Genomic DNA, 7188 nt, shown 5'->3' with positions numbered 1-7188 from the left:
TGCTACCACACTCAGCTAATTTTGTATTTTTAGTAGAGACGGGGTTTCTCCATGTTGGTCAGGCTAGTCTTGAACTCCCGACCTCAGGTGATCTGCCTGCCTTGGCCTCCCAAAGTGCTAGGATTACAGGTGTGAGCCACTGTGGCTAGCCACATTAGTTTATTTTCAACAGTAATATGTAACTTCAATAATGAGACGTCTAACTAAAGCAAGTTCCTCCAACAAGACCAAGTCAGCATCTCTTCTTCTAAGGCTTAGGTTTTGCCCAGAATTCCTGATACGTGGAATAGCCCATCTCAACAGTCATTGCTCCTACAACAAAGGCTTGGGCCGCCACACGCATGTGGATCAGATGAAGAGACATTTCAACATTTCCTCTGCTCTTCAATTTGTATAAATCCATATGCAACAATTACTGCAAACCCTGCCATTCCAATGGGTATGAATTGTGCGTCTTTAGCTTTTTGAATAAATTTGGATCCTTGATCTTCATCATATGAAGAAAGGGAAACATCTGTGTCTGTTGATATAGTGATTGATTGAAGAATCTCCCTAGCGTGAGAAAAACCCTCACATGCCAACTGGCTTCTGATCCCCACCCACGCACCCAGTCCTGCCAGCTTCTCCTATGATGATCTTTTGCTACAGACAAATTGGTTGCTAAATTCAGAAACTGAAGTTATACTTCTGGATATCTCTTGTAGCTGAAGAAGAAAAAGAGTTTTAGAATCAGTAAAGATTTTATTGTAAGCCTGTTATTAGCTTTCTCTTACTAGCAATTAAAGTTCTCGGGAGATAGAGGCCAGGGACAATGGCAAAGATCCAGGTACAGGCATCCAGGATGGTCTGGCCTCTGCCACTTCCCAGCCAGGCGACTTTGGGCTATGATATCCTCCCCCTGACTCTCTGAGTCCATTTCCATCAGATGGGGAAGGCCACCAGGATCTTGCTCTGCTACCACTGGGAGGATTCATTAAAATAAGGTTTGTACTGAGGCTAGTGCATACATATTCGAAGCTAAATAAATACTGGCCATTCTTAATTAATGTTCATATGGTTTAGCCAGAAAAACTACTTGACCAAAGTGAATCTGAACAAACATGCAATTTGGAAGAAAGCTAAGAACAACTCAGCCCAAACAAAAATTTCATTGAAAAGCAATATCCCCAATAGTGAGCATTTGAAACACTGCAAATTTGTCTTTTTCTATGCAAAGCATTTCTGGATTTTTTCCCCTAAGATTTTCTATGGTCTTTCTGTTTTATTTTGAATCTATTTTCAATGATTTTTTCTTGCTATTCATTGTAATGGGAAAAGTTAGGACACAATAACCGTTCATTAATAAGAAAACAATTTAAATGGCCAAGAAAAGAGAAAATGTTTGAGACAATCTCTCCTACTAAGATGATTTAAGTGAATTATGTGAATCCACAAAACAGTATACATATCATGAGCTGAGTTTTGAAGAATATGGTGTCTGTGTAAAAGGGTACAGCGATATCCGTGTCAAAGGACTGCGAGTCGTTGGATAGCGAGGCGGGACTATGGGAGCTCCCTTTGCTTATTTTGGTTTCTTTCTGTTTTACTGTTTCTGAGATGAGAGTGCATTACATTTGCCATAGGAAAGAAACTAAAAGACAAAGCTCAAAACGTGTTTCAGGCTAGATGTGGCGGCTCACACCTGCACTCCCAGCACTTTGAGAGGTCGCTTGAGCCCAGGACTTCAAGGCGGACAGTGGGAGAAGCGCTTGAGCCCAGGGGTCCGAGACCAGCCTGGGAAACAGAATGCGATCCTGTCTCTAAAAAAATTTAATATTCTGATTAATTTTTTTTAACGTTAAAATATCTCATTTGTTTTTATCCAATTCTACTTTTTCTGCCTTTTTCATATTTTAAAATGTTTTCACACAGGGATAAAAAAATTGAAGTTGTTCCCCAGTCCATGAAATGAGAATAATTATATCTACCTCAAATGGTGATTGTAAAAGTTAAGTGAGATGTTTTCTTTTTATTTTTAAGGAATGCAATATTTTAAAAAGTTTTATTTGAGCTAATTTTTTACCTTCTTTGATAAGTGATGTGGTACCAATTTGTTTAAAGTGCACAAGTAATTTGGAAGATTATCCAGTCTCAGAAATAACATTGGTATATATTTAACATATCTAAATGTATATTAACATAGTCCATGAAGATAAAAGTCAGAATTTGGCGTGTCAGGTTTCAAAGATTGGAATGAAAATCTTTTCTTTCCACATTATTTTCTAAAAATTTTTAAGTTTCTTACATAGTTCCAGGCACATGATGGGTCTTCAACAAGGAGTGGTCAATGGTTCTTCTCTTGTGGACACTGGATGTGTTCCTTTGTTTGTTTGTTTTTTTTTAAATGGAGTTTTGCTCTTTTCCCCCAGGCTAGAGTGTAGTGCTTTGATCTTGGCTCACCGCAACCTCTGCCTCCTGGGTTCAAGTGATTCTCCTGCCTCAGCCTCCCGAGCAGCTGGGATTACAGGTACATGCCACCACACCTGGCTAATTTTGTATTTTTAGTAGAGACGAGGGTTCGAGGTTTCACCTTGTTGGCCAAGCTGGTCTCAAACTCCCCATCTCAGGTGATCTGCCCACCTCTGCCTCCCAAAGTGTTGAAATTACAGGCATGAGTCACTGCACCTGGCCAGCGTTGGATGTGTTCTAACAAGACTTTGTTGTTGGACATTCAGTTTATCTCTTCTTTGGCCTGCAGGTTGCTTTGGTGAATTCTTTTTCTTCGTTTTTTTTTTTTGAGATGGAGTCTCGCTCTGTTGTCAGGGTGGAGTGCAGTGGCGCAACCTCAGCTCACTGCAACCTCTGCCTCCCGGAATCAAGTGATTCTCCTGCCTCAGCCTCCCATGGTGGCATGCACCACACTTGGGGCTACAGGTACATGCCACCATGCCTAGCTAATTTTTGGACTTTTTTAGTAGAGATGGGTTTCACTATGTTGGCCAGGATGATCTCCATCTCTTGGCCTTGTGAGCTGCCTGCCTTGGCTTCCCAAAGTGCTGGGATTACAGGCATGAGCCACCGTGCCCAGCTGTGGTAAATTTTTCCTGGTAGACATTAGGGTGTTCTCTCATCACTTTTACTTTGAGGCCTGTAACACATTTCTAAGTTATCGCTGTCCTTCAGCTCCCAGTCCACTTCCCATTCCAGGCTATTCTTCACACAACAGCCAGAGCTGCTCCTTTTAGAATCTGAATGGGATCATGTTGGTTTGCAGTCCTCCAATGGCTTTCCATCATTTTTGTGACTGTGGTCCACAGCCCCTGTGCTCTCAGGCCCTGGCTGCTTTCTCAGGCTCACATCCTGCCTTGGTTCTCCCTTGTTCCCTGTGGACCACCCACTCTGATCTCACTGCTTTCCAACACACCAAGGCTGCTCTGCCTCAGGGCCTTTGCACATCTCATACCCTCTGAGAAGCATCCCAGCAGTGCATGAGAGCATCTGCTCAATTTCCTCTCCCCTAATCTGGGCCTTCCTTGATTGCCCTCTCTGAGGTCATACCCCTTCTCTCTCTGTCTCTCTTTATGGCATTTACTACATGATATTAAGTGTTTATATGTCTATCTGATGCTCTCTTTCTCCCACCGAAATACGAGCTTCCCGAGGAGACAGACTTTGTCAGCTTTGCTCACCTGTTTACCCACCCAGGACTTAGAAGGACATCTGTCACTGGATTTTCAGTAAGCATTTTCTGAATGAATGTATGAATAAAATAAGTGAATGAATTATGTCCTTAATATTGGCTACAAATAATATAAGTAGGAATAATCTCCTTAAAAATAGATGAAAAATAAACAACTTTAACCTCCCAAAGAAAAATCAATCCTTGAAACGTGGTTGAGATTCTTAAAGAATCCCAACCAGTTGCCATACCACCCACTGATGCATCAAAGTTAGTAATAGTTTACTGAGCACTATAGCTCACGCCTGTAATCCCAGTACTTCAGGAGACTGAGGAGGGTGGATCACCTGAGGTCAGAGTTTGAGACCAGCCTGGTCAACATGGTGAAACCCCATTTCTACTAAAAATACAAAAATTAGCTGGGCGAGGTGGTGCATGCCTGTAACCCCAGCTAATATGGAGGCTGAGGTAGGAGAATTGTTTAAACCCAGGAGGCAGGGGTTGCAGTGAGGCAAGATTGTACCACTGCACTCCAGCCTAGGCAACAGAGCGAGACTCCTTCTCAAAAAAAAGAAAAAAAATGGCAACAGTTGACAAATAGGAAACAAGGCTATTCATTTCCAACCAATCATCATTTTGACCAGTTATCAGGTTGACCAGCTTGCTTGTGGCCAGGTTGTCTTTCAGCAAAGTCCCCTGGGGTCAGTGTGTAGGTATGGCCCCAGAAATTGCTCAAGCTTGGGAGTCCTGGGAGAGTCTCTAATGCTGTCTACCCACCTCCTGGAGGACAAGGGAGGCCGAGGCAGGTAGATTGGATTGCCTGAGCTCAGGAGTTTGAGACCAGCCTGGGGAACATGGTGGCATGTTCCAGTTGGGCATGGTGGCATGCACCTGTAATCCCAGGTTCTTCAGATCTGGGAGTCAGGCTATATTTCTACTGGGAAACCACCCTTTCCATTCCACTTCAGCTCCACCTTGGGTGTCCCAGCTCAGAATGACCCGTTTTCTCCCTGAGGCATGTAGGGTACCCACACCTTCATTCCCAGAAAGGTGTGGAGAGTCCGTTTTGAGAATGGCAGGGGAAATTTTCTGTTGGAAGAAGAAAGGCTAGGGTGAGGTGGAAGAGCATCATGAAAAGGCACAGGGGGAGAAGCTGGGAGAGTTCTTTGGTCCAATTTTTATTGTGTATTTTGAAAGTGAGTGTGAGTGTGTGTATGTGAGAGAGAGCCCAGCTGTGTGCTTATGTATAAATGTGGGTGTGTTTTTATGTCTGGGTCTGTTGAGTGTTCTTCTGGGCATCTTATGGTCATCTGCTTATTACCTGTGTGTCTTTGTGTGTGTGATTGTGTCTGTGGGTTTGTGTCTGTCTGTAGGCTTACTATTGTGTCCTTTTGGTTCTGTCTCTCTCACCACGTGCATGCGTGTAAGACTTGCTGTGTTAGGGTGTGGGGCAGAGAATCACTTCTACAGACAAACAAATGTGAGTACAGCCTTTGTCTCTGCTTGCTGGAACTCTTCAGAAAGTTTGTGCCTGATTTGGAAGAAGTTGGGGAGATGGACAAGACACAGCGTCACCTCCAACAATAAGGGAGGATCTTGGAGTTGCAGCTGGAAAAACGGCGTGAAATACAGTTGAACACAGGGTTCAACTTGTGCTCCTTGAACACAGGGTCTGAACTCTTCCCTGTGTCTAAGCAGAGACTCACAAGTAGGTATCCAGACTCTTGAGCATGACCCACAAGGGCCGCCTGATGGGTCATGGATGATCCCTTACTACCCTGCCCTGTGTTTTCCATGGCTTCCCAAACTCCCTCTGCTCTTCCAGACTCAGATCTTTGCTGCAGACATGGCTTTGTCCTTCAGGACTTTGCTTAAACTTCCCCTCCTTCCTATTTCCCCGACACTCAGCCTCTCTGGCCTGTATCCCCATAGGCCTGGCCACCGTTTCATCTGTGCACTTCCATCCTTGGTCTGTATGCTTATCTGCTGCCTCCACCCTCACCCCAACAGGACTGGGAACTCCTTGAACACAGGGTCCTGGCTTCTCTGATTTCATACAATCAGAGCCCCGCTAATAGGTCAACTGGGCAGCAGGGAGGAAGTGGGCTGGGTCCAGCAGACCTGGGTTCCATCCCTGTTCTGTCATGGGCTGACAAGGTCCATCCCTTGCACTCCTTGGGCCTCATTTTATCCCCTGGGAGGATGAGGAGGAGGCGAGGGACACATGAGAACCACTCGCACACACAGGCCCTCAGCAAATGGCTCTCGTGAATGTACAGGCTTACATAGAACACTATCTTTTTCTATCCTTCCCGAAATTACCCCCTAGAAAAGAGGGAGTTGTCTTTTGTATTGAGCTCTCGCAAAGTGCCTTATTTTATGGAGAACTCCCTCAATTGCTTTATTTTGAACAGCAAAGAAATGTTTGGGGAATGTATATTATCCTAAAACCACCTCAAACAACATGGGTTTAGAATTCTTAAAGAGATAATCTGACAGAATCTGTAAGAAAAGGAGTCAGAAACATTTTACACAGATCTGCAATTCTTCCTCGGGGTATGACCTCAAATTACAAGTGCTGGATGTCATGGCAAATAAGCCTTTTAAAGCTTGGCTTGAAAAAGCAATGCTGAGTGGTTCTTTTGTGGAGAGCACGGATATACACACACCCACAGAATGAATACAAATCCCGACTGTGCTCATGTCATGCAAATGGGATGGAGACTCTGTTTCCAGCAACAGCCTCAGATGTGGAAGCAACAAGGGCTGCCGCTCAGGGTAGTCAGATGGAAGAGAGGAGAAAGGTCTGAAAAATGAAATTGCACAATGCAAAAGGTGGATCTGTGGAGCAGACACTTTCAAACGCTTTGAAAAACAATTTTTATTATTTTATTTTGTTTTTTAGAGACGAGGTGTCACTCTGTCGCTCAGGCTGAAGTGTAGTGGTGCAATCATATCTAACTGCTGCCTTGAATTCCTGGCCTCCTGCAATCTTCCCGCCTCGGCCTCCTTATGTGCGGCAAGGAATGGAGTAAAGCTGTTTTACGCAACATGTGCAGGGAGAAAAGTGATGTTTCTAAATGAGTATTACTGGCAGGTTATAAGTAATTACTGTTTACTTGTACATTGCACAACTGAGTTGATAAGTTGAATAAATGGGTCTTTGCCTAGTTTATTGTCATCCCTAAAAGTTTGTATATGCAACCAGGTCCAATCACATTTTTTTTCATTCTTTGAATTAGGAATGGAGAGCGTTGCTTTATATTTGGGTATTGCAGGAGACTGAGCTTTTAAACTCTAATGAGAATTGACAAGAAGCTGAGTATCTAGGGACCCAGTTTGAAGATTTTTTTCCCCTCTTAGATTTGTCTTTGTATTTGAGAAAGATAGAAAGGAACATTGAGAAAAATGCTCTCTTAAGGAAGAAAGCAGAGAATTCCAGAGCAATGGCACAAACACTGTCATGACACAGAAGAGTCAGCAGTTTCTAAGGTGAGAATGACGACTATGGCTCCATCTCTTGGATACAC

General features: G+C 43.7%; 1 pseudogene; it reads right to left on the bottom strand.

Moving 5' to 3' along the window:
- Positions 1 to 247: 247 nt before the first annotated feature.
- On the bottom strand, positions 248 to 4616 carry LOC100388047 (HIG1 domain family member 1A, mitochondrial-like; annotated as a pseudogene).
- Between the last annotated feature and the right edge of the window lie 2572 nt (positions 4617 to 7188).

This window comes from Callithrix jacchus, chromosome 2 (genome assembly GCF_049354715.1).
Source record: "Callithrix jacchus isolate 240 chromosome 2, calJac240_pri, whole genome shotgun sequence".
In the NCBI taxonomy this organism is placed as follows: Eukaryota; Metazoa; Chordata; class Mammalia; order Primates; family Cebidae; genus Callithrix; species Callithrix jacchus.
This window is presented reverse-complemented; position numbering and strand designations above follow the sequence as displayed.